The sequence below is a fragment of the Salvia miltiorrhiza genome, chromosome 2, assembly GCF_028751815.1.
Source record: "Salvia miltiorrhiza cultivar Shanhuang (shh) chromosome 2, IMPLAD_Smil_shh, whole genome shotgun sequence".
In the NCBI taxonomy this organism is placed as follows: Eukaryota; Viridiplantae; Streptophyta; class Magnoliopsida; order Lamiales; family Lamiaceae; genus Salvia; species Salvia miltiorrhiza.
The window spans coordinates 72192053-72218623 of NC_080388.1; the positions used below are offsets into that span (position 1 = coordinate 72192053).

At 36.7% G+C, this 26571-nt stretch overlaps 1 protein-coding gene and 3 long non-coding RNA genes across 6 annotated transcripts in view; 3 read left to right on the forward strand and 1 right to left on the reverse strand.

Annotated features, from left to right (window-relative positions):
* Positions 1-26571, reverse strand: part of LOC131008955 (uncharacterized) — a 984029-nt gene that overhangs the window by 826466 nt on the left and 130992 nt on the right. The window lies entirely within an intron of this gene.
* LOC131009065 (uncharacterized) lies at positions 258-4163 on the forward strand. The gene is made up of 3 exons (XR_009096390.1): positions 258-1575; positions 3138-3213; positions 3805-4163. It is a non-coding gene; the product is annotated as an uncharacterized LOC131009065 (long non-coding RNA).
* Positions 4596-16584, forward strand: LOC131009062 (uncharacterized). Of its 2 annotated transcripts, none has more exons than XR_009096386.1 (3): positions 4596-5096; positions 15667-15742; positions 16334-16584. It is a non-coding gene; the product is annotated as an uncharacterized LOC131009062 (long non-coding RNA). The 2 variants fall into 2 exon arrangements; XR_009096387.1 differs by lacking the exon at positions 4596-5096 and adding an exon at positions 13498-14105.
* Positions 22324-26230, forward strand: LOC131009064 (uncharacterized). The gene is made up of 3 exons (XR_009096389.1): positions 22324-23641; positions 25205-25280; positions 25872-26230. It is a non-coding gene; the product is annotated as an uncharacterized LOC131009064 (long non-coding RNA).

The following is a 26571-nucleotide window of genomic DNA, read 5'->3' on the forward strand; positions in this document are numbered from 1 at the left end:
AGAAAAAGGAAATGGAAGGAAAGCACTAGAACTAAACTTAAGGTATAATCCAACCCCAAGGCTAGTAGGCTCAAGTTAAGAGAGTGAATGCTTTGGCTAAAGTGCCAGAAGCCACAGCAAGAATAAAGTTGGAACGCCACCACAATGGAAACTTAGAAACCCCCATTAAATAATCATTTGGAAATGAGAAAATGAGTTTACATGGCAGAAGGGAGTGCCATTAATCTTTAAGTGAAAGTTACCAAGATGATGAGAAAAGTTTGATGTTAGAATTCCCTAGTCAAATCTGAGAAGGTGACTTAGGACAAAGGAAACAATTAAGGTAGTTCGCCACTTTACTAAGATGAAGTAGGTGAAAGAATGTTGTTAGGTCCTGAACTGGTCCAACAGATGATCGAAAAAGTCGACCATATCAAGCAAAGAATCAAAGAAACTCAAGATAGACAAAAGTCTTACGCCGATAAACGCCAATCGGAATTAGAATTTAATGTTGGGAATCGAATTTTCCTCAAAGTCTCTTCCTCAAAGGGAGTTATACGTTTCGGGAAATAGGGGCAAGTTACGACCCCGTTATATAGGACCTTTTGAGATCCTAGATAAGTTAGGCCTTTGTAGCCTATAAGTTGGCTCTGCCACCAAGCATTGTGGATGTATACAATACGTATAGCACCTCGCAATTAAGAAAGCATGTGATTAAGCAAGATAAAGTAGTCCTAGCCAGGACCTAAGTTGTGATGAGAAATCAGTCCAGATACTTGATCGCAAGATTCAAGTTCTACGAGGCAATAATATTGTTCTCGTCATGTAGTGGAACCATCACAGGATGGAAAAGGCCACAAAAAGAGATGAATGAAACGAATGACTAGTATCACAAGATAGAATACCAGATATGCAATTCTGAGGACGGAATTTTTATAAGGAGGGAGGAATGTAATACCCCGTTTTCCTGAGTTAAATTTAGAATTTATTTTGAACTTAAGATTTAAGATGATTCACGCCGGATTGAGAAAAAGAATTTATTTTAATTCCAACAAAAATGATTTACAAAAGCATTTGTAAATTTAGTAATTAAATTATATGCATTGCATATTTATTTAATTTAGCATTCAAGCATTTTTTTTACGAGCTTTTATTTAAGCAAACACTAAACGATTATTACAGTTTTCATAGTACAACCTGGAAGACTTTTTATTTTATTTTATCTTATTTTATTTTATTCCTACACCTACTCCCTCACCTAACATATACCACCTACCTCCCTCAAAATAAGCTGTCACCTACTACCACCACTTTAAAGCAACCCCAATTAAACTTTAAGCCATACGCCTATGAACATAGGCAATCAAATGCTCCATAACTCCTCTGCATCCATAAGTATACCATATCCAAGCTCTCCTTTACTCAATTCATACAAATTATTTGCTGTGCCACGTTGAAACAGAAAGCAATTCATTCTCCTCACAAATCAAGCAATCGAACCATTTCAGATTTCAACGGCTCAACTCAAAGCCCTTCCTCAAACTAGTAGAACACTCAGGCATAACATCAAGAAAAAGCTCAGCCTTTCCTATCAAGGTTTTTCTTCAATTCATAACAGTAAACACACACATATACAGCTTTATGTTTGTTCATATGTCCATCTATAACTGAGTTTACATAACAATAAAGACAACGAGATGTAAATGTTTCATACAATGATAATACAGATAATGAGATATAAGAACCGATAGTTTTGTTGCCTATGTTTTGTTTATTTGTGTACCAATCACTGCTCCATAAGAACATAAGATATGTGCATGAAATGAAAATACTGATAACTAAAACAAGAATAGAACTCGTGGGGTATCTCTGCTTGGAGAGTGTCTGTCGAGGAAGGGATGTGAGAGTCGGGAGTCAGGGCGGCAACGGCGGTGGCTATTAGCTGTTGTCGGACCGAACAAAGGGAAGATGGAGGCAGTGGCTAGGGTTCAGGCGCAGCAGCGGCTCGTCGCTGTTGTAGCCGATCAGTCGGGGGTGAGGGAGAGGTGGTCTGGTCCGGGCATGATGGAGTAGCAGCGGAGGTGGAGCCTGTCGTGGTCGCCGTTGCTCCAGCGAGCTCCAGCGGCCGTGAGAGCAGTCGAGAGGCAGAGAGACTGGCGGCGGCAGCGAGCTGTTGTCGTCGGAAGGAGGAGGGAATCGGTGGTTTCAGGGAAGCTAGGTCAGGCGGCGGTGGCTGTTTCTGACTGCGGCGGCCGTGGGTTCTCCGCGGTTGCTGCTGCTCGGGAAGCCGGCGCTCTTCGCCGGGAAAAAGGAAGAAGAGGAGGGTGCAGCGTGAGATGTGTGGGTGTCGAGTTCAGTAAGGTCGTGTGGTGGTGACCAGCCGGCGGCCTTTCGCCGGAGACGGAGCCGCCGCGGCAGAACTTATGGCTGAGAGAGAGGGGCGAATCGAGAGAGAGAGAGTTGAGAATTAAGGAGAGGGAGGCGCAGCTTAGGTAGAAGAAGAGAGGGAGAAGTTTTGGGCTAGGTTTGGCTGTTGGGCTCCCTTTTTGGGCTGAGCCAGTGGGCCGAAATTTAATTAGTGTTGGGCTGGGTTTTAATTAGTTTTGGGCCGAGATTTTTTTTATTTATTCTGATTGGGCCATTTTCATTTAATCAACTGGGCCGATTTTTATTTAGTTATTGGGTTGGGATTATTTATTTCTTTTGTTGGGCTGCATTAAAAAAAAAAATGGTTGGCCCTTGTATTTTTTTTTATTATTTATTTAAATGAGCTATGCAGATTTTATTTAAATGAACTGCACTATTTTAATTAATTAGACTTATTAAGTTTGATTAATTATTTTTAATTTGCATAATAATATTATATTATTATTATGTGCATATTTTAAGTAAATTACTTATTATATGCTAAACATGACATGATTTGCATTATATTTTGCAATAAGAATAAAAGTATTTAATTGGTTTTAATTATAATTCCAATTATTAAAGAAAGATGAGTAAGAATATTGTTGGTGTTCTTAACTCAAGAGAAATATTTTCAAGTATTTATTTATTAAATTTTGAAAACCCGGCTAAGTGAATCATAGAATGTTAAGCACTACACCATGACTTAAGATTAGATACAAGGAGACCTATTGAGAATAGATTTCTTGTAGGCTTCGAGCATCAGAAGGATTAGCACTGCTATTCCGATTCAGAGATAAGGTTAAACGACAGGCTTTGCCTATACAGGTGGGCATTACTTTTACTATACGTATATAGAGATCCCCTGCGTGTCGTAGGCCTCTTATACGATTATATGCATGAGATGATTTTAACTGTTAATTTCAGTTTATTATTATGCCCAAATGATAAATGACTCTTATGAAATGAAAATGAAAATGTTTATGAAATGAAAAGTTTATGAAATGATTGACTGCCAAAAATGTTTATGTTTTTATATGTATCCTATCTGTGTTGGTTCGCCAACTTTAAAGGAAATCCAATTGGGATCCTATGCTAGACAAAGGTCGCTAGCTAGGGTTAACGTGTACACTTATGGAGACCGCGAGTCGCTTGCGACCGGTCTTGGCGTCCGTGGTAAGGAGGCCTCCTTCCCGGCGCGTGACAGAAAGGACAGATATGGATCATATGAAGGAAAATGATCGGCCGATCGACTTTATGAAAATGAAAGAAATATTTTAGTAAGCGCAGGTCATTTAAGAAAACCCCTGTGTGTTACTGTTATGGCAGTTCAATTTATATATGTATGCATGTTGTATTTTCGGCTATGCCCACTGAGTATTTTTATACTCAGCCCTGCATGTATTTCTAAATGTGCAGGTTGAGCAGTTGATGGAATGGAATGATGTTGAGCGGGTGTTCCTTTGACATTTCAAGAAATGTAACCTTGAGTATACATCTTCATATGTATATCTCACACGTTTTCCGCTGCAAAACACTTTGATTAGGATAACTCCATGTTATGAAGTTGTTACACGTGTTATTGGGTAACCCACCTTAATCAGTTCTCTTTTATGTGTATGTTTTACAAGTATCCAAATGATCATATATGATCCTAGCTTTTTATCTATAAGTGATATTTTCATATACTTTAATGTTAAGTAATTGTCCATTTCCATTTCTTATTGTTCACCCCAAGTCATAACCCCTGTTAACCCGTCATTGGGATAGTGGGCTGTGACACTCTGCCACCAAGCATTGTGGATGTATACAATACGTATAGCATCTCGCAATTAAGAAAGCATGTGATTAAGCAAGATAAAGTAGTCCTAGCCAGGACCTAAGTTGTGAAGAGAAATCAGTCCAGATACTTGATCGCAAGATTCAAGTTTTACGAGACAATAATATTGTTCTCGTCATGTAGTGGAACCATCACAGGATGGAAAAGGCCAAAAAAAAAAAAAAAAAGATGAATGAAACGAATGACTAGTATCACAAGATAGAATACCGGATATGCAATTCCGAGGACGGAATTTTTATAAGGAGGGAGGGATGTAATACCCCGTTTCCCTGAGTTAAATTTAGAATTTATTTTGAACTTAGATTTAAGATGATTCACGCCGGAATGAGAAAAAGAATTTATTTTTAATTCCAACACAAATGATTTACAAAAACATTTGTAAATTTAGTTATTAAATTTATATGCATTACATATTTATTTAATTGAGCATCGATCATTTACACGAACTATTTTATTTAACGAACACTGAACGATTATTACAGTTTTCATAGTACAACCCGGAAGATTTTTATTTTATTTTATTTTATTACTCCCATCTACTCCTACACCCACCTACTCCATCAGCCACCATATGCCACAACTTTATAGCTTTTTGTTGAGACACCTCATTCACCACCATACCTTTCAATCATACCATTCTCTGCAATCATACCATACACCTCATTCATCACCATACCTTTCTCTACAAAGTCATTTCACTTCAATAAAGGATCTATCTTTTCCCTCACTTAGCATCTTCGATCAATCTCATTTCTCCCTCAAGTTACTCTCTAGTTCCAACAAACCCAAAGAAATCCAAGTGCAGAGCTCAGCCATATTGCGAATGGATCAAATTGCCACAAAACTCAGATTTCAGCAACTCAAACCAGAGGTTTCATCTTGAATCTCTCTATCTATTTTATACTTGCTCATTCAGTTATGACACTGCAATTGTAACACATCAAACCTTCACATACTTTCATCTCATCATTTCGGTGCATATGTATACACATTCATAAAGAACAACAATTTCTTAAAATCACCAAGTGTTCAGACATACAATTTATGTGCATATAGATACATATATGAAGCATGCCAATTTTGATGTATTTTTGAAAAATAGAGTCGAGAGGGAGGCTAGGCGCTGCGGCTCTGCCGTTGCTGCCTAGCCACGGTGAAGAGTGGGGAAGGAGATGCGGTCGGTGGTGGTGGTTAGCCACTGCCGGAGACGAGGGAGAACATAAGGGAAATGGGCGGCGGTGGTGGCAGCTTGGTGGCTGCTACTCGCTGGGAATTTGAGGGCGGCGATGGTGGTGCCGCTGCTGCCCGGCCACAGCTGGAGAGGGAGAGGTGGTCTGGGCTGGGTATTGCTGAGGGTGTCGGCGACGGTGGCTCCGGCTGCTGCTGTCGCCGAGAGAGAGACCGAGGGAGGCGGCGGCGCTCGTCGTCGCCAAGGGGGATTCAAGGGAGAAGTGACCAGAGATGACGCCCTTCGCCGGAGACGCGGCCGCGGCTTGACAGCGGCAGGGGGAGACGGAGGAGATTCGAGGGAGAGAGAGAGACGGCAGCCTTCCAGCCGTGAATTCGCCGGGGTCGGAGCAGGCGGCGGCGGATCAGTCGAGAGAGGCGAGCAGTCGGACTGATTTGTGGGTGTGTGAGTCTTGACCAGGGTTGTGAGTTAGAGAGAGATCAGAGGGAGTCCAGGCGGCGGTGGCGGCTTATCCGTCGACGCCGGAAAAGAGAACGAGGAAGAAGGAGGCTGGGCGGCGCAGCCGCTAGATGTGTCTGCGTTTGTGTTGTGAGTGTGACCGAGAGAGGGAGTAGGGAAGAAAAGGGGGTGGGATGTTGGGCTTTAGGTTTGGGTTAGGAGTTGGGTTTTAAATTTGGGCCGGGTTTTTAATTAGTGTTGGGCTGAAAATTTTGTTAGAGAGTGGGCCGATTTAATTAGTAGTGGGCTCGAGTCATGGGCCGAGATTTTATTTATTTTTGTTTCAGCTGGGCTTTTAATTTTTAAATCTGTTGGGCCTTTATTAATTTATTTAATTGGATTTATGCAGATTTTTATTTAAAGGAGATACACTATTTTAATTAATTAGACTTATTAAGTTTGATTAATTATTTTAAAGATAATTAGCATAATAATATTATTATTATGAAGTGCATATTTTAAGTAATTACTTATATGCTAACCATGTCATGAAATTGCATTATATTTTGCAATAAGAATATTTATGATTTAATTGGTTTTATTTATAATTCCAATTATTAAAAGATGAGTAAGAATATTGTTGGTGTTCTTAACTCAAGAGAAAATGTTTTCAATTATTTATTCATTAAATTTTGAAAACCCGGCTAAGTGAATCATAGAATATTAAGCACTACACCATGACTTAAGATTAGAATTCAAGGAGACCTATTGAGAATAGATTTCTTGTAGGCTTTGAGCAACAGGAGGATTAGCATTGCTATTCCGATTCAGAGATAAGGATAAACGACAGGCTTTGCCTAATCAGGTGGGCATTATTTTATTATTACGTATATAGAGATCCCCTGCGTGACGTAGGCCTCATATGCGAATATATATGCATGATATGTTTTGACTATTTATTCAGTTCTTATGAAATGCTTATATGTTTAATGCCCTTTATGAAAATGAAAATGTTATGAAAATGAAATGTTTATGAAATGATTGACTGCCAAAATGTTTATGTTTTTATATGTATCCTATCTGTGTTGGTTCGCCAACTTTAAAGGAAATCCAATTGGGATCCTATGCTAGACAAAGGTCGCTAGCTAGGGTTAACGTGTACACTCATGGAGACCGCGAGTCGCTTGCGACCGGTCTTGGCGTCCGTGGTAAGGAGGCCTCCTTCCCGGCGCGTGACAGAAAGGACAGATATGGATCATATAGACTGAAAATGGGATGCGCATCCACCTTTATGAAAATGAATGAAATGTTTTAGTAAGCGCAGGTCATTCAAGAAAACCCCTGTGTGTTACTGTTGGCAGTTCAATTTATATATGTATGCATGTTGTATTTTCGGCTATGCCCACTGAGTATCTTTATACTCAGCCCTGCATGTATTTCTAAATGTGCAGGTTGAGCAGTTGATGGAATGGAATGATGTTGAGCGGGTGTTCCTTTGACATTTCAAGAAATGTAACCTTGAGTATACATCTTCATATGTATATCTCACACGTTTTCCGCTGCAAAACACTTTGATTAGGATAACTCTATGTTATGAAGTTGTTACACGTGTTATTGGGTAACCCACCTTAATCAGTTCTCTTTTATGTGTATGTTTTATAAGTATCCAAATGATCATATATGATCCTAGCTTTTTATCTATAAGTGATATTTTCATATACTTTAATGTTAAGTAATTGTACATTTCTATTTCTTATTGTTCACCCCAAGTCATAACCCCTGTTAACCCGTCATTGGGAAGTAGGCTGTGACAGAGTGGTATCAGAGCGGTTCGTTCGCTCTGGCCCTAGAAACCTTATTCTAAAGAGTCGAGTCTAGTTTGATTCTTTAGACTTACACGGGTTCATATGGCACCGCTCAACACTCCATTGCATCGTGCTCAATCAAGGAAAGAAGGTAACTGCAGTTTCAACGTTTTAAAGATGTTAATGTTCTAAAATGCTTCATGAATATGTTTATGTGAAGAGCAGGTTATGATGAAATGTTGAATGTTTTGCCTTTCATGGCATATTTTCGCAATCTATGATGTTATGATCAGATGAATGATAGAAAAGTGACATATGTTTTCCCAGAGAACATAGATTGTTATAAGTTGCATGATCACAATTTTAAAAGAACATAGACTACTAGATTAGTAGTATATCTCTACAATCTAGATTCATAAGGTGATAATGTAGAAGAATGAAAGAGAACTTAGAGCGTTTCAGCTCCCTTAAGAAAATGATGGTTCTTTTGAACTACAAAGAGGATTGAAAAGATATGTACGAGGTAAAGGAAAAGCACAGAATGACGATACGCGACGAATTCAAGGTAAACGTTGCATCAAAGGTTGAACCATAGTCTCTACGTTCAAATGTTCAAGTGCGACGGAATATCGAATCGACTTTTGCTACACGATAGATTTTAAGAATAGTGTGTTTTGCCTGTGTACGTATGTCTGTGTGTATATGTCTTAAAAGAGGTTTGGGGTTTGAGATCAATAGGATAGGGAACCGTAAGATAAGTTTAGTTGTCATGATGAACTTATGCTTTGTTATGTATAGTATGTTCATGGCTCTCCAAGTTCGGGACGATGTTTCCCGTGTGACTGGGAGGTGATGATGTTGGACCTGGCCAGTCCACATGATCCAAATCTCAGTAGACGTCTTTTGGGTTGAAAACCCATGTGTTTCAACTTTCGGTTGAAAAGCCAGATGGGTTCTTACTCGAGGTCATTTTGTTCGACCTAGTAGTTAATCATTTCATACCCTCTGGTCATTCTTTTGATTCTCTTGAACAATTTCTACAACACCTTGCTTTGATGTTGTGTTGAGTTTGAGCCTTGCAACTCGTGAGTTGTCATAATAGATTCCCTTGTTTGATAAGACCAAGAAATGTTAGTCTACCGATGTAGTATACTACCCAAACTATGACTTCATATAATTGTGTCTCATTGTGATTGGTTGAGATTAGTTTTTGTCCTATAAATGATATCGACCGCTCATTATGATAGAAATTCAGAGTCCAAGCTAAGACCGTAATATAGTGTTCGAGTACGAGGACTTAAGTTAAATGGGTCTATGATAGTTTTAAGATAAATTCATAGGAAAGTGTTATTCATGTGATAGGTAACAAGAAATGGGTTGATGACTATTTTAGTCTTTGGAAAAAAGAATACCCCGTAGATGAGCCCTAGGAATGAGGTAAGAGCAAAATGAACCGCCGCAAAAGGACGAGGGAACTTATTCTCAAGTAAATCTCGTGTATATAAATTGGAATTAGGAATCCAATTGATATGAGGAGAGACCCGAATCTATTCTAGATCAGAAAGTTAAAGTACTAAGGAATAAGTCGATACCCTTAGTAATAGTTCTTTGGAAGCACTATGATCAAGAAAAGGCGATGTGGGAACTCGATTCTAGCATGAATGAGAAGTACCCAGAATTATTTTCTGTGGTACAAATTTCGTGACGAAATTTCTTTTAAAGTGGATAGTATGTCATACCTCGACTTTTAATTCCTGATTAAGGGCTTAATTATTAATAATTAGGGTTCGGCATCCATTAATAATAAAAACTGGTTTGATTTATCTGATGTGATTTAATCGTTATATATGTGTTTTAATGTGCTTAGTTAAAGGAAATTTTTATAAATGTGGTGCATAAGTTATAATTGGTGAGTTAAGTGTATTTATATGAGCCACATGAATTTTAAATTATGCATGAAGTCATGAATTTTATCTAAATTTGATAGTACATGTAACACCCCGTACTTTTCCCTATATTGTGAGATAGTGTCTTAACACTATTGAGAGTACTGAGATGTCAGAGAGATTGACTGTCCTATTAAGAAAATAGGAATAATGAGTTGGAAATAGAGTCGAGAAAGAAAGAGTGAAAAACCTTGATTAAAAAAAAAAAAAAAAAAAAAAAATCGGTCGGAGAGACGTCTAGTTTGTCTGTGTTTGCCGACTGCTTTGACATGATATTATGTGAAATTACGTGACTGATTGATTATGTGAGTTTTGTTACGTATGTCATTGTGAGCAAGTTATTATGATTTTTATTTGATGACTTTAGCTCTTGGAATTTTAATTAAGTTTTCAAAGCAAGTGCAGTTTATTTTTACTGAGAAATCAAAGAATGCCGGTTTATGAAAATTTTTCCAAACAAAATATTTTCAAATCATTTTTTCCTATGATGAAGAATATTATAATTAAGTGAGTGCACTAATATTAGTGCCATATTTATTTTAAATATTGGTCACAAGAGTTTTGTGTTATAGCATTACATTAATTAGTAATTAGTCTTTTATGATTTTATTAATGTAGCTTAACACATGATTTATTCTAGACTACACAACCTTACACACACATGATTATGTTAATCTAATAAGCATGTGATTAATTTCCTTAGCCTTACTTGAAGTGGACGTGTGGTATGAAGATGAAGGGAAGGGATTAGTGTATAGGGGGGACAAGTATTAAATGGTGAATAGTGTTTGGTCTCCAATCATCCTTCCTAAGCAAGACAAATTCACTTCATTTTCCTCATTTTCTTCACCATTCGGCCACTCTCAATTTCTCTCCCTCTCTTCCGATTTTGCTCCAAAAGATCACCATAGATGAATCACCAAAGCTTCCAAGTTCACATCAAGATCAATTCATCCACCAAATCAACATGAACACCTTTCAATTCTTGAAGATTTCAAGAGGACCGTGGGGTTTGGTTTGAAGAGTGAGAAAGGAAAACTTTGATTTTTGTTTAATCTTGGGTAAGTGATTCTTATTTTTATAGATCTAGATTGTATGATGTTATATGTGAGTATATGATCATGATTGAGCAAGAAAATCACCCAACTTATTTCTATGAAATTTTCGAAAATTAGGAGCTTGAAACCCTACGAAATTTTGTTGTTTGTTTTCTTGAATTGGCTTGAGTTATATGATGATTGATGATTATTGAGTTAATATATATGAATATCTTGATGATTAGCCATGAGATATAGATTTTTCTATTAGGTTAGTTTACCTAAAATTGGGATGTTGAGATCCTATGGATCAATTGATGTATTGATGATGGATTTGAGTTTATGAGATGATCTAGATGATTAATGATGGATGAGATTGAAGCTTGAGGTTGAGAAGTGAAAAATGAAAAGTGTTAGTTTGAGGAAGAAAATGACATACATGTGTATCTATATATGATCTTGTTTTATGATGTTGATTTGTGCTAATTGGTAACCTATGATGTTAGATCTATGACTTGATCAATAGGTTATACATGATTAGTGATATTTTCAAAAGAGTTTAGTTTAATAAAAATTATGACTTTTTGCCTAAGTGTTATTTAAGTGATTTTGGCTTAAGATATATGTATTTGAGCATGATATTAGTGTATAATTATGTTTGAGTAAGTCTTTTGTTGGCTAAGAAATTTTTTTTTTTTGACTTTGTTTAGTTTATATGAGTTTTTGAGTTTTCATATTTTGAGAAGTCAATGATTGATAAAATGAGGTCTAATTGCTTTATGACTATTATGTGAAAGTTTGTCATGTTTTATTAAGAGTTTTATGATGATACATGAAGTTTCATTAGAGTTTAGTACATGATAAAAGGGAATCTATATGTGTATAATGATTTATATGATGAATGAGATCGTGTTTGAGTATTTGAGTAATTTTGAGCATGAAAATGAGAAGAGAATTTTAATGATGCGTTTATTGAAACGTTTTACTAGAGATTTGAGGTTATGATGTAAGAAGAGAGTCAAGATTTGAGTATGATGAGCATTATAATGTGCTTGAATGTTTGTGAGTGTTATATGTGTTTAAAATGAGCTTTGATGAGTTTCCTTTAAGGAATGTTGGGTTGAGTATTTTAAGAGTTTGAGATGAGATTTTGGTGAATTTCGTAGGCTTACTGACCTACTGTGATCGACGGTTTTTCAATGTTAAAAAAAAAAAACTTTGAAAATTTTATACCAAGTCTCTACATGAGTCTTGAGAACATCGGTAAAATTTCAAGTCATTTGGACTTCGTTTACTATTTTTATAAAATACAAAACCGAAACTGCACATTACTACCGAGAGTTTCAGAGAGCAGGGGAAAGAATCATTCATTTCAGTAGCTTCCTGTGTGATCTAGCTTTCCAAAATTTTATGGTATTAACCTTATTGTGTTAGCTAGATATCCACAAAATGTGAGCCCAGTTTGACAACATTTACTATTTTTTTCAAAAATCCAAGTTTTCGATTGCTCAAAACTGCCGAATATGGTAGACTGTAGTAAAACAGTCATATCTCCTACAATACTTCGAGTTTTTGACTCTACTTTTTTTTATATGAAATTAGACTCGATGACCTTTCTTTTGGTATGAGTCTCGAGTCCAGGAGGTGTCGAAGTAAGAACAGGTTAGATTTTGAAGTTGAGTCAGTGTAAAAACAGAGCGTGTTTTGATAATGTTTGATTGTGTTTTCTTATATGCCTTATGTGATTGTGTTGTCTATGTGTTGAATGAGATTGGACGAGCCTTATATGAGAGATAAATCGAGACTTAGTACCATGATTTTCTTGAAACCTATCCTTGAACTTAAGGATTTGAGATGAGTGGAGAGTTTATATAGAGATGAGTAAAGAGATAGAATATGAGATAGAGCATGAGTTAAGGCTTTATGAGTATGGATTTTAAAAGGATTAAAATGTTTTAAATCAATTCCTTTTTAATGGAGTTTAAAATGCTTATTTAAGTCATTTATAAATGAATAATGAGAAATGCGTAAAGAAGTTCGTAAATGAATCGCGGCATGAGATTTTCAATTTCCCTAGTAAACTAAGGAGATATTATGAAGGAATAAGCAATGAACGAGACTCTCACCACCGAGTCACTACAACAATTGGAGAAGGAAAAAGTTCACGCACAAACAAGATATGTACATCACCTCAAGATGGAGGTAAAGAAAAAGGAAATGGAAGGAAAGCACTAGAACTAAACTTAAGGTATAACCCAACCCCAAGGCTAGTAGGCTCCAGTTAAGAGAGTGAATGCTTTGGCTAAAGTGCCAGAAGCTACAGCAAGAATAAAGTTGGAACGCCACCACAATGGAAACTTAGAAACCCCATTAAATAATCATTTGGAAATGATAAAATGAGTTTACATGGCAGAAGGGGTGCCATTAATCTTTAAGTGAAAGTTACCAAGATGATGAGAAAAGTTTGATATTAGAATTCCCTAGTCAAATCTGAGAAGGTGACTTAGGACGAAGGAAACAATTAAGGTAGTTCACCACTTTACTAAGATGAAGTGAGTGAAAGAATGTTGTTAGGTCCTGAACTGGTCCAACAGATGATTGAGAAAGTCGACCACATAAAAAAAAAAAAAAAAAAAGTCTTACGCCGATAAACGCCGATCGAAATTAGAATTTAATGTTGGGGATCGATTTTTCCTCAAAGTCTCTCCCTCAAAGGGAGTTATACGTTTCGGGAAATAGGGGCAAGTTACAACCCCGTTATATAGGACCTTTTGAGATCCTAGATAAGTTAGGCCTTTGTAGCCTATAAGTTGGCTCTGTGTAATACCCCGTTTTCCTGAGTTAAATTTAGAATTTATTTTGAACTTAAGATTTAAGATGATTCACGCCGGATTGAGAAAAAGAATTTATTTTAATTCCAACAAAAATGATTTACAAAAGCATTTGTAAATTTAGTAATTAAATTATATGCATTGCATATTTATTTAATTTAGCATTCAAGCATTTTTTTTACGAGCTTTTATTTAAGCAAACACTGAACGATTATTACAGTTTTCATAGTACAACCTGGAAGACTTTTTATTTTATTTTATCTTATTTTATTTTATTCCTACACCTACTCCCTCACCTAACATATACCACCTACCTCCCTCAAAATAAGCTGTCACCTACTACCACCACTTTAAAGCAACCCCAATTAAACTTTAAGCCATACGCCTATGAACATAGGCAATCAAATGCTCCATAACTCCTCTGCATCCATAAGTATACCATATCCAAGCTCTCCTTTACTCAATTCATACAAATTATTTGCTGTGCCACGTTGAAACAGAAAGCAATTCATTCTCCTCACAAATCAAGCAATCGAACCATTTCAGATTTCAACGGCTCAACTCAAAGCCCTTCCTCAAACTAGTAGAACACTCAGGCATAACATCAAGAAAAAGCTCAGCCTTTCCTATCAAGGTTTTTCTTCAATTCATAACAGTAAACACACACATATACAGCTTTATGTTTGTTCATATGTCCATCTATAACTGAGTTTACATAACAATAAAGACAACGAGATGTAAATGTTTCATACAATGATAATACAGATAATGAGATATAAGAACCGATAGTTTTGTTGCCTATGTTTTGTTTATTTGTGTACCAATCACTGCTCCATAAGAACATAAGATATGTGCATGAAATGAAAATACTGATAACTAAAACAAGAATAGAACTCGTGGGGTATCTCTGCTTGGAGAGTGTCTGTCGAGGAAGGGATGTGAGAGTCGGGAGTCAGGGCGGCAACGGCGGTGGCTATTAGCTGTTGTCGGACCGAACAAAGGGAAGATGGAGGCAGTGGCTAGGGTTCAGGCGCAGCAGCGGCTCGTCGCTGTTGTAGCCGATCAGTCGGGGGTGAGGGAGAGGTGGTCTGGTCCGGGCATGATGGAGTAGCAGCGGAGGTGGAGCCTGTCGTGGTCGCCGTTGCTCCAGCGAGCTCCAGCGGCCGTGAGAGCAGTCGAGAGGCAGAGAGACTGGCGGCGGCAGCGAGCTGTTGTCGTCGGAAGGAGGAGGGAATCGGTGGTTTCAGGGAAGCTAGGTCAGGCGGCGGTGGCTGTTTCTGACTGCGGCGGCCGTGGGTTCTCCGCGGTTGCTGCTGCTCGGGAAGCCGGCGCTCTTCGCCGGGAAAAAGGAAGAAGAGGAGGGTGCAGCGTGAGATGTGTGGGTGTCGAGTTCAGTAAGGTCGTGTGGTGGTGACCAGCCGGCGGCCTTTCGCCGGAGACGGAGCCGCCGCGGCAGAACTTATGGCTGAGAGAGAGGGGCGAATCGAGAGAGAGAGAGTTGAGAATTAAGGAGAGGGAGGCGCAGCTTAGGTAGAAGAAGAGAGGGAGAAGTTTTGGGCTAGGTTTGGCTGTTGGGCTCCCTTTTTGGGCTGAGCCAGTGGGCCGAAATTTAATTAGTGTTGGGCTGGGTTTTAATTAGTTTTGGGCCGAGATTTTTTTTATTTATTCTGATTGGGCCATTTTCATTTAATCAACTGGGCCGATTTTTATTTAGTTATTGGGTTGGGATTATTTATTTCTTTTGTTGGGCTGCATTAAAAAAAAAATGGTTGGCCCTTGTATTTTTTTTTATTATTTATTTAAATGAGCTATGCAGATTTTATTTAAATGAACTGCACTATTTTAATTAATTAGACTTATTAAGTTTGATTAATTATTTTTAATTTGCATAATAATATTATATTATTATTATGTGCATATTTTAAGTAAATTACTTATTATATGCTAAACATGACATGATTTGCATTATATTTTGCAATAAGAATAAAAGTATTTAATTGGTTTTAATTATAATTCCAATTATTAAAGAAAGATGAGTAAGAATATTGTTGGTGTTCTTAACTCAAGAGAAATATTTTCAAGTATTTATTTATTAAATTTTGAAAACCCGGCTAAGTGAATCATAGAATGTTAAGCACTACACCATGACTTAAGATTAGATACAAGGAGACCTATTGAGAATAGATTTCTTGTAGGCTTCGAGCATCAGAAGGATTAGCACTGCTATTCCGATTCAGAGATAAGGTTAAACGACAGGCTTTGCCTATACAGGTGGGCATTACTTTTACTATACGTATATAGAGATCCCCTGCGTGTCGTAGGCCTCTTATACGATTATATGCATGAGATGATTTTAACTGTTAATTTCAGTTTATTATTATGCCCAAATGATAAATGACTCTTATGAAATGAAAATGAAAATGTTTATGAAATGAAAAGTTTATGAAATGATTGACTGCCAAAAATGTTTATGTTTTTATATGTATCCTATCTGTGTTGGTTCGCCAACTTTAAAGGAAATCCAATTGGGATCCTATGCTAGACAAAGGTCGCTAGCTAGGGTTAACGTGTACACTTATGGAGACCGCGAGTCGCTTGCGACCGGTCTTGGCGTCCGTGGTAAGGAGGCCTCCTTCCCGGCGCGTGACAGAAAGGACAGATATGGATCATATGAAGGAAAATGATCGGCCGATCGACTTTATGAAAATGAAAGAAATATTTTAGTAAGCGCAGGTCATTTAAGAAAACCCCTGTGTGTTACTGTTATGGCAGTTCAATTTATATATGTATGCATGTTGTATTTTCGGCTATGCCCACTGAGTATTTTTATACTCAGCCCTGCATGTATTTCTAAATGTGCAGGTTGAGCAGTTGATGGAATGGAATGATGTTGAGCGGGTGTTCCTTTGACATTTCAAGAAATGTAACCTTGAGTATACATCTTCATATGTATATCTCACACGTTTTCCGCTGCAAAACACTTTGATTAGGATAACTCCATGTTATGAAGTTGTTACACGTGTTATTGGGTAACCCACCTTAATCAGTTCTCTTTTATGTGTATGTTTTACAAGTATCCAAATGATCATATATGATCCTAGCTTTTTATCTATAAGTGATATTTTCATATACTTTAATGTTAAGTAATTGTCCATTTCCATTTCTTATTGTTCACCCCAAGTCATAACCCCTGTTAACCCGTCATTGGGATAGTGGGCTGTGACAGAGTGGTATCAGAGCGGTTCGTTCGCTCTGGCCCTAGAAACCTTATTCTAAAGAGTCGAGTTTAGTTTGATTCTTTATACTTACATGGGTTCATATGGCACCGCTCAACACTCCATTGCATCGTGCTCAATCAAGGAAAGAAGGTAACTGCAGTTTTAACGTTTTAAAGATGTTAATGTTCTAAAATGCTTCATGAATATGTTTATGTGAAAAGCAGGTTATGATGAAATGTTGAATGTTTTGCCTTTCATGGCATATTTTCGCAATCTATGATGTTATGATCAGATGAATGATAGAAAAGTGGCATATGTTTTCCCAGAGAACATAGATTGTTATAAGTTGCATGATCACAATTTTAAAAGAACATAGACTACTAGATTAGTAGTATATCTCTACAATCTAGATTCCTAAGGTGATAATGTAGAAGAATGAAAGAGAACTTAGAGCATTTCAGCTCCCTCAAGAAAACAATGATTCTTTTGAACTACAAAGAGGAATGGAAAGATATGTACGAGGAAAAGGAAAAACACAGAATGACGATACGCGACGAATTCAAGGTAAACGTTGCATCAAAGGTTGAACCATAGTCTCTACGTTCAAATGTTCAAGTACGACGGAATATCAAATCGACTTTTGCTACAGGATAGATTTTATGAATAGAGTGTTTTGCCTGTGTACGTATGTCTGTGTGTATATGTCTTAAGAGAGTTTTGGGGTTTGAGATCAATAGGATAGGGAACCTTAAGATAAGTTTAATTGTCATAATGAACTTATGTTTTGTTATGTATAGTATGTTCATGGCCCTTCAAGTTCGGGACGATGTTTCTCGTGTGACTGGGAGGTGATGATGTTGGACCTGGCCAGTCCACATGATCCAAATCTCAGTAGACGTCTTTTGGGTTGAAAACCCACGTGTTTCAACTTTCGGTTGAAAAGCCAGATGGGTTCTTACTCGAGGTCATTTTGTTCGACCTAGTAGTTAATCATTTCATACCCTCTGGTCATTCTTTTGATTCTCTTGAACAATTTCTACAACACCTTGCTTTGATGTTGTGTTGAGTTTGAGCCTTGCAACTCGTGAGTTGTCATAATAGATCCTCTTGTTTGATAAGACCAAGAAGTGTTAGTCTACCGACGTAGTATACTACCCAAACTATGGCTTCGTATAATTGTGTCTCATTGTAATTAGTTGAGATTAGTCTTTGTCCTATAAATGATATCGACCACTCATTATGATAGAAATTCAGAGTTCAAGCTAAGACCGTAATATAGTGTTCGAGTACGAGGACTTAAGTTAATTGGTCTATGATAGTTTTAAGATAAATTCATAGGAAAGTGTTATTCATGTGATAGGTAACAAGAAATGGGTTGATGACTATTTTAGTCTTTGGAAAAAAAGAATACCCCGTAGATGAGCCCTAGGAATGAGGTAGGAGCAAAATGAACTGCCGAAAAAGGACGAGGGAACTTATTCTCAAGTAAATCTCGTGTATATAAATTGGAATTAGGAATCCAATTGATATGAGGAGAGACCCGAATCTATTCTAGATCGGAAAGTTAAAGTACTAAGGAATAAGTCGATACCCTTAGTAATAGTTCTTTGGAAGCACTATGATCAAGAAAAGGCGATGTGGGAACTCGATTCTAGCATGAATGAGAAGTACCCAGAATTATTTTCTGTGGTACAAATTTCGTGACGAAATTTCTTTTAAAGTGGATAGTATGTCATACCCCGACTTTTAATCCCTGATTAAGGGCTTAATTATTAATAATTAGGATTCGGCATCCATTTATAATAAAAACTGGTTTGATTTATCTGATGTGATTTAATCATTATATATGTGTTTTAATGTGCTTAGTTAAAGGAAAATTTTTATAAATGTGGTGCATAAGTTTTAATTGGTGAGTTAAGTGTATTTATATGAGCCACATGAATTTTAAATTATGCATGAAGTCATGAATTTTATCTAAATTTGATAGTACATGTAACACTCCGTACTTTTCACTATGTTGTGAGATAGTGTCTTAACACTATTGAGAGTACTGAGATGTCAGAGAGATTGATTGTCCTATTAAGAAAATAGGAATAATGAGTTGGAAATAGAGTCGAGAAAGAAAGAGTGAAAAAAAAAAAAAAAAAAAAAATCGGTCGGAGAGACGTCTAGTTTGTCTGTGTTTGCCGACTGCTTTGACGTGATATTATGTGAAATTACGTGACTGATTGATTATGTGAGTTTTGTTACGTATGTCATTGTGAGCAAGTTATTATGATTTTTATTTGAGGATATTAGCACTTGGAATTTTAATTAAGTTTCTAAAGCAAGTGCAGTTTATTTTTACCGAGAAATCAAAGAATTCCGGTTAATGAAAATATTTCCAAGCATATATTTTGTTTTAAAATTATTTTTCCTATGAGAGGAATATTATAATTGAGTGAGTGCACTAATATTAGTGCTATAATTATTTTATGTGGTCACATGAATAATTATGTATTGGTATTTTATTAATGAGTACATTTCCATAGTTTTTGTGATTTATTTTTGATCACCCTTCTCACACTATTACTTTAATTTCCCTACCATGTGACTAAATACCACAATTTGCCAAGTGTAGAGATTATTGAAGAGAGTGTATAGATTAGAGAGATAGTGTAGAGATTAGAGAGAAAGAGATCAAAGCATTAATTGTCAATATTTCCTTAAGATTACAAAATCCTCTTTAAAGATCACAAGATCATTTACAATCTTGCAAAATCCTCTCTCACTACTCACTCATCATTTTCGACCAACACCTCTCTCCCTCTTTCTCTCACTTTCCTCCATTTTCCTCCATTGAAGAGACCTTCGAAGCTTCCAAAAATTTTACAAAACACCTCAATCCACTCTAAAATCTTCCATAAACACATCCTAGCTACTTATATTCAAGAGAATCATTGAAGAAAGGCTTCCAAGCTAGAGTGAGAAAATGTGAGTTTTGGTGAGAAATTTGGGTAAGTGGTCATGTATTCCATAAATCTTGCTTGAATGATGTTGTATGAAGAAAGAAAATCACCTCTCCCTTGTTCTTAAAATTTTCAAAAAAAAAATGGGTCTTTACCCTTCAAAAATTTTCTTTTTCTTTCCTTGATTTGGGGAAAAAAAAATGAGATCTATGTGGTGTTTGTTGATGATTGATGTGTGTTGTGAAAGTATATGCTTTGAGATGTGAAAGTCGATTGAGTTTAGTTTACAAAAAAAAATTGGAAAATTGTGAGTATATGATCATGATTGAGCAAGAAAATCACCCAACTTATTTCTATGAAATTTTCGAAAATTAGGGGCTTGAAACCCTACGAAATTTTGTTGTTTGTTTTCTTGAATTGGCTTGAGTTATATGATGATTGATGATTATCGAGTTAATATATATGAATATCTTGATGATTAGCCATGAGATATAGATTTTTCTATTAGGTTAGTTTACCTAAAATTGGGATGTTGAGACCCTATGGATCAATTGATGTATTGATGATGGATTTGAGTTTATGAGATGATCTAGATGATTAATGATGGATGAGATTGAAGCTTGAGGTTGAGAAGTGAAAAATGAAAAGTGTTAGTTTGAGGAAGAAAATGACATACATGTATATCTATATATGATCTTGTTTTATGATGTTGATTTGTGCTAATTGGTAACCTATGATGTTAGATCTATGACTTGATCAATAGGTTATACATGATTAGTGATATTTTCAAAAGAGTTTAGTTTAATAAAAAATTATGACTTTTTGCCTAAGTGTTATTTAAGTGATTTTGGCTTAAGATATATGTATTTGAGCATGATATTAGTGTATAATTATGTTTGAGTAAGTCTTTTGTTGGCTAAGAAAATTTTTGACTTAGTTTAGTTTATATGAGTTTTTGAGTTTTCATATTTTGAGAAGTCGATGATTGATAAAATGAGGTTTAATTGCTTTATGACCATTATGTGAAAGTTTGTCATGTTTTATTAAGAGTTTTATGATGATACATGAAGTTTCATTAGAGTTTAGTACATGATAAAAGGGAATCTATATGTGTATAATGATTTATATGATGAATGAGATCATGTTTGAATAATTGAGTAATTTTGTGCATGAAAATGAAAAGAGAATTTTAATGATGCGTTCATTGAAACGTTTTACTAGAGATTTGAGGTTATGATGTAAGAAGAGAGTCAAGATTTGAGTATGATGAGCATTATAATGTGCCTGAATGTTTGTGAGTGTTATATGTGATTAAAATGAGCTTTGATGAGTTTCCTTGAAGGAATGTTGAGTTGAGTATTTTAAGAGTTTGAGATGAGATTTTGGTGAATTTCGTAGGCCTACTGACCTACTGTGATCGACGGTTTTTCAATGTCAAAAAGCTTTGAAAATTTTATACCAAGTCTCTACATGAGTCTTGAGAACATCGGTAAAATTTCAAGTCATTTGGACTTCATTTACTATTTTTATAAAATACAAAACTGAAATTGCATATTACTACCGAGAGTTTCAGAGAGCAGGGGAAAGAGTCGTTCATTTCAGTAGCTTCCTGTGTGATCTAGCTTTCCAAAATTTTATGGTATTAACCTTATTGTGTTATCTAGATATCCACAAAATGTGAGCCCAGTTTGACAACATTTACTATTTTTCAAAAATCCAAGTTTTCGATTGCTCAAAACTGCCGAATATGGTAGACTGTAGTAAAACAGTCATATCTCCTACAATACTTCGAGTTTTTGACTCTACTTTGTTTTATATGAAAATAGACTCGATGACCTTTCTTTTGGTATGAGTCTCGAGTCCAGGAGGTGTCGGAGTAAGAACAGGTTAGATTTTGAAGTTGAGTCAGTGTAAAAACAGAGCATGTTTTGATAATGTTTGATTGTGTTTTCTTATGTGCCTTATGTGATTGTGTTGTCTATGTGTTGAATGAGATTAGACGAGCCTTATATGAGAGATAAATCGAGACTTAGTACCATGATTTTCTTGAAACTTATCCTTGAACTTAAGGATTTGAGATGAGTGGAGAATTTATATAGAGATGAGTAAAGAGATAGAATATGAGATAGAGCATGAGTTAAGGCTTTATAAGTATGGATTTTAAAAGGATTAAAATGTTTTAAATCAATTTTTTTTAATGGAGTTTAAAATGCTTATTTAAGTCAATTATAAATGAATAATGAGAAATGCGTAAAGAAGTTCGTAAATGAATCGCGGCATGAGATTTTCAATTTCCCTAGTAAACTAGGGAGATATTATGAAGGAACAAGCAATAAACGAGATTCTCACCACCGAGTCACTACAACAATTGGAGAAGGAAAAAGTTCACGCACAAACAAGATATGTACATCACCTCAAGATGGAGGTAAAGAAAAAGGAAATGGAAGGAAAGCACTAGAACTAAACTTAAGGTATAATCCAACCCCAAGGCTAGTAGGCTCAAGTTAAGAGAGTGAATGCTTTGGCTAAAGTGCCAGAAGCCACAGCAAGAATAAAGTTGGAACGCCACCACAATGGAAACTTAGAAACCCCCATTAAATAATCATTTGGAAATGAGAAAATGAGTTTACATGGCAGAAGGGAGTGCCATTAATCTTTAAGTGAAAGTTACCAAGATGATGAGAAAAGTTTGATGTTAGAATTCCCTAGTCAAATCTGAGAAGGTGACTTAGGACAAAGGAAACAATTAAGGTAGTTCGCCACTTTACTAAGATGAAGTAGGTGAAAGAATGTTGTTAGGTCCTGAACTGGTCCAACAGATGATCGAAAAAGTCGACCATATCAAGCAAAGAATCAAAGAAACTCAAGATAGACAAAAGTCTTACGCCGATAAACGCCAATCGGAATTAGAATTTAATGTTGGGAATCGAATTTTCCTCAAAGTCTCTTCCTCAAAGGGAGTTATACGTTTCGGGAAATAGGGGCAAGTTACGACCCCGTTATATAGGACCTTTTGAGATCCTAGATAAGTTAGGCCTTTGTAGCCTATAAGTTGGCTCTGCCACCAAGCATTGTGGATGTATACAATACGTATAGCACCTCGCAATTAAGAAAGCATGTGATTAAGCAAGATAAAGTAGTCCTAGCCAGGACCTAAGTTGTGATGAGAAATCAGTCCAGATACTTGATCGCAAGATTCAAGTTCTACGAGGCAATAATATTGTTCTCGTCATGTAGTGGAACCATCACAGGATGGAAAAGGCCACAAAAAGAGATGAATGAAACGAATGACTAGTATCACAAGATAGAATACCAGATATGCAATTCTGAGGACGGAATTTTTATAAGGAGGGAGGAATGTAATACCCCGTTTTCCTGAGTTAAATTTAGAATTTATTTTGAACTTAAGATTTAAGATGATTCACGCCGGATTGAGAAAAAGAATTTATTTTAATTCCAACAAAAATGATTTACAAAAGCATTTGTAAATTTAGTAATTAAATTATATGCATTGCATATTTATTTAATTTAGCATTCAAGCATTTTTTTTACGAGCTTTTATTTAAGCAAACACTAAACGATTATTACAGTTTTCATAGTACAACCTGGAAGACTTTTTATTTTATTTTATCTTATTTTATTTTATTCCTACACCTACTCCCTCACCTAACATATACCACCTACCTCCCTCAAAATAAGCTGTCACCTACTACCACCACTTTAAAGCAACCCCAATTAAACTTTAAGCCATACGCCTATGAACATAGGCAATCAAATGCTCCATAACTCCTCTGCATCCATAAGTATACCATATCCAAGCTCTCCTTTACTCAATTCATACAAATTATTTGCTGTGCCACGTTGAAACAGAAAGCAATTCATTCTCCTCACAAATCAAGCAATCGAACCATTTCAGATTTCAACGGCTCAACTCAAAGCCCTTCCTCAAACTAGTAGAACACTCAGGCATAACATCAAGAAAAAGCTCAGCCTTTCCTATCAAGGTTTTTCTTCAATTCATAACAGTAAACACACACATATACAGCTTTATGTTTGTTCATATGTCCATCTATAACTGAGTTTACATAACAATAAAGACAACGAGATGTAAATGTTTCATACAATGATAATACAGATAATGAGATATAAGAACCGATAGTTTTGTTGCCTATGTTTTGTTTATTTGTGTACCAATCACTGCTCCATAAGAACATAAGATATGTGCATGAAATGAAAATACTGATAACTAAAACAAGAATAGAACTCGTGGGGTATCTCTGCTTGGAGAGTGTCTGTCGAGGAAGGGATGTGAGAGTCGGGAGTCAGGGCGGCAACGGCGGTGGCTATTAGCTGTTGTCGGACCGAACAAAGGGAAGATGGAGGCAGTGGCTAGGGTTCAGGCGCAGCAGCGGCTCGTCGCTGTTGTAGCCGATCAGTCGGGGGTGAGGGAGAGGTGGTCTGGTCCGGGCATGATGGAGTAGCAGCGGAGGTGGAGCCTGTCGTGGTCGCCGTTGCTCCAGCGAGCTCCAGCGGCCGTGAGAGCAGTCGAGAGGCAGAGAGACTGGCGGCGGCAGCGAGCTGTTGTCGTCGGAAGGAGGAGGGAATCGGTGGTTTCAGGGAAGCTAGGTCAGGCGGCGGTGGCTGTTTCTGACTGCGGCGGCCGTGGGTTCTCCGCGGTTGCTGCTGCTCGGGAAGCCGGCGCTCTTCGCCGGGAAAAAGGAAGAAGAGGAGGGTGCAGCGTGAGATGTGTGGGTGTCGAGTTCAGTAAGGTCGTGTGGTGGTGACCAGCCGGCGGCCTTTCGCCGGAGACGGAGCCGCCGCGGCAGAACTTATGGCTGAGAGAGAGGGGCGAATCGAGAGAGAGAGAGTTGAGAATTAAGGAGAGGGAGGCGCAGCTTAGGTAGAAGAAGAGAGGGAGAAGTTTTGGGCTAGGTTTGGCTGTTGGGCTCCCTTTTTGGGCTGAGCCAGTGGGCCGAAATTTAATTAGTGTTGGGCTGGGTTTTAATTAGTTTTGGGCCGAGATTTTTTTTATTTATTCTGATTGGGCCATTTTCATTTAATCAACTGGGCCGATTTTTATTTAGTTATTGGGTTGGGATTATTTATTTCTTTTGTTGGGCTGCATTAAAAAAAAAAAATGGTTGGCCCTTGTATTTTTTTTTATTATTTATTTAAATGAGCTATGCAGATTTTATTTAAATGAACTGCACTATTTTAATTAATTAGACTTATTAAGTTTGATTAATTATTTTTAATTTGCATAATAATATTATATTATTATTATGTGCATATTTTAAGTAAATTACTTATTATATGCTAAACATGACATGATTTGCATTATATTTTGCAATAAGAATAAAAGTATTTAATTGGTTTTAATTATAATTCCAATTATTAAAGAAAGATGAGTAAGAATATTGTTGGTGTTCTTAACTCAAGAGAAATATTTTCAAGTATTTATTTATTAAATTTTGAAAACCCGGCTAAGTGAATCATAGAATGTTAAGCACTACACCATGACTTAAGATTAGATACAAGGAGACCTATTGAGAATAGATTTCTTGTAGGCTTCGAGCATCAGAAGGATTAGCACTGCTATTCCGATTCAGAGATAAGGTTAAACGACAGGCTTTGCCTATACAGGTGGGCATTACTTTTACTATACGTATATAGAGATCCCCTGCGTGTCGTAGGCCTCTTATACGATTATATGCATGAGATGATTTTAACTGTTAATTTCAGTTTATTATTATGCCCAAATGATAAATGACTCTTATGAAATGAAAATGAAAATGTTTATGAAATGAAAAGTTTATGAAATGATTGACTGCCAAAAATGTTTATGTTTTTATATGTATCCTATCTGTGTTGGTTCGCCAACTTTAAAGGAAATCCAATTGGGATCCTATGCTAGACAAAGGTCGCTAGCTAGGGTTAACGTGTACACTTATGGAGACCGCGAGTCGCTTGCGACCGGTCTTGGCGTCCGTGGTAAGGAGGCCTCCTTCCCGGCGCGTGACAGAAAGGACAGATATGGATCATATGAAGGAAAATGATCGGCCGATCGACTTTATGAAAATGAAAGAAATATTTTAGTAAGCGCAGGTCATTTAAGAAAACCCCTGTGTGTTACTGTTATGGCAGTTCAATTTATATATGTATGCATGTTGTATTTTCGGCTATGCCCACTGAGTATTTTTATACTCAGCCCTGCATGTATTTCTAAATGTGCAGGTTGAGCAGTTGATGGAATGGAATGATGTTGAGCGGGTGTTCCTTTGACATTTCAAGAAATGTAACCTTGAGTATACATCTTCATATGTATATCTCACACGTTTTCCGCTGCAAAACACTTTGATTAGGATAACTCCATGTTATGAAGTTGTTACACGTGTTATTGGGTAACCCACCTTAATCAGTTCTCTTTTATGTGTATGTTTTACAAGTATCCAAATGATCATATATGATCCTAGCTTTTTATCTATAAGTGATATTTTCATATACTTTAATGTTAAGTAATTGTCCATTTCCATTTCTTATTGTTCACCCCAAGTCATAACCCCTGTTAACCCGTCATTGGGATAGTGGGCTGTGACACTCTGCCACCAAGCATTGTGGATGTATACAATACGTATAGCATCTCGCAATTAAGAAAGCATGTGATTAAGCAAGATAAAGTAGTCCTAGCCAGGACCTAAGTTGTGAAGAGAAATCAGTCCAGATACTTGATCGCAAGATTCAAGTTTTACGAGACAATAATATTGTTCTCGTCATGTAGTGGAACCATCACAGGATGGAAAAGGCCAAAAAAAAAAAAAAAAAGATGAATGAAACGAATGACTAGTATCACAAGATAGAATACCGGATATGCAATTCCGAGGACGGAATTTTTATAAGGAGGGAGGGATGTAATACCCCGTTTCCCTGAGTTAAA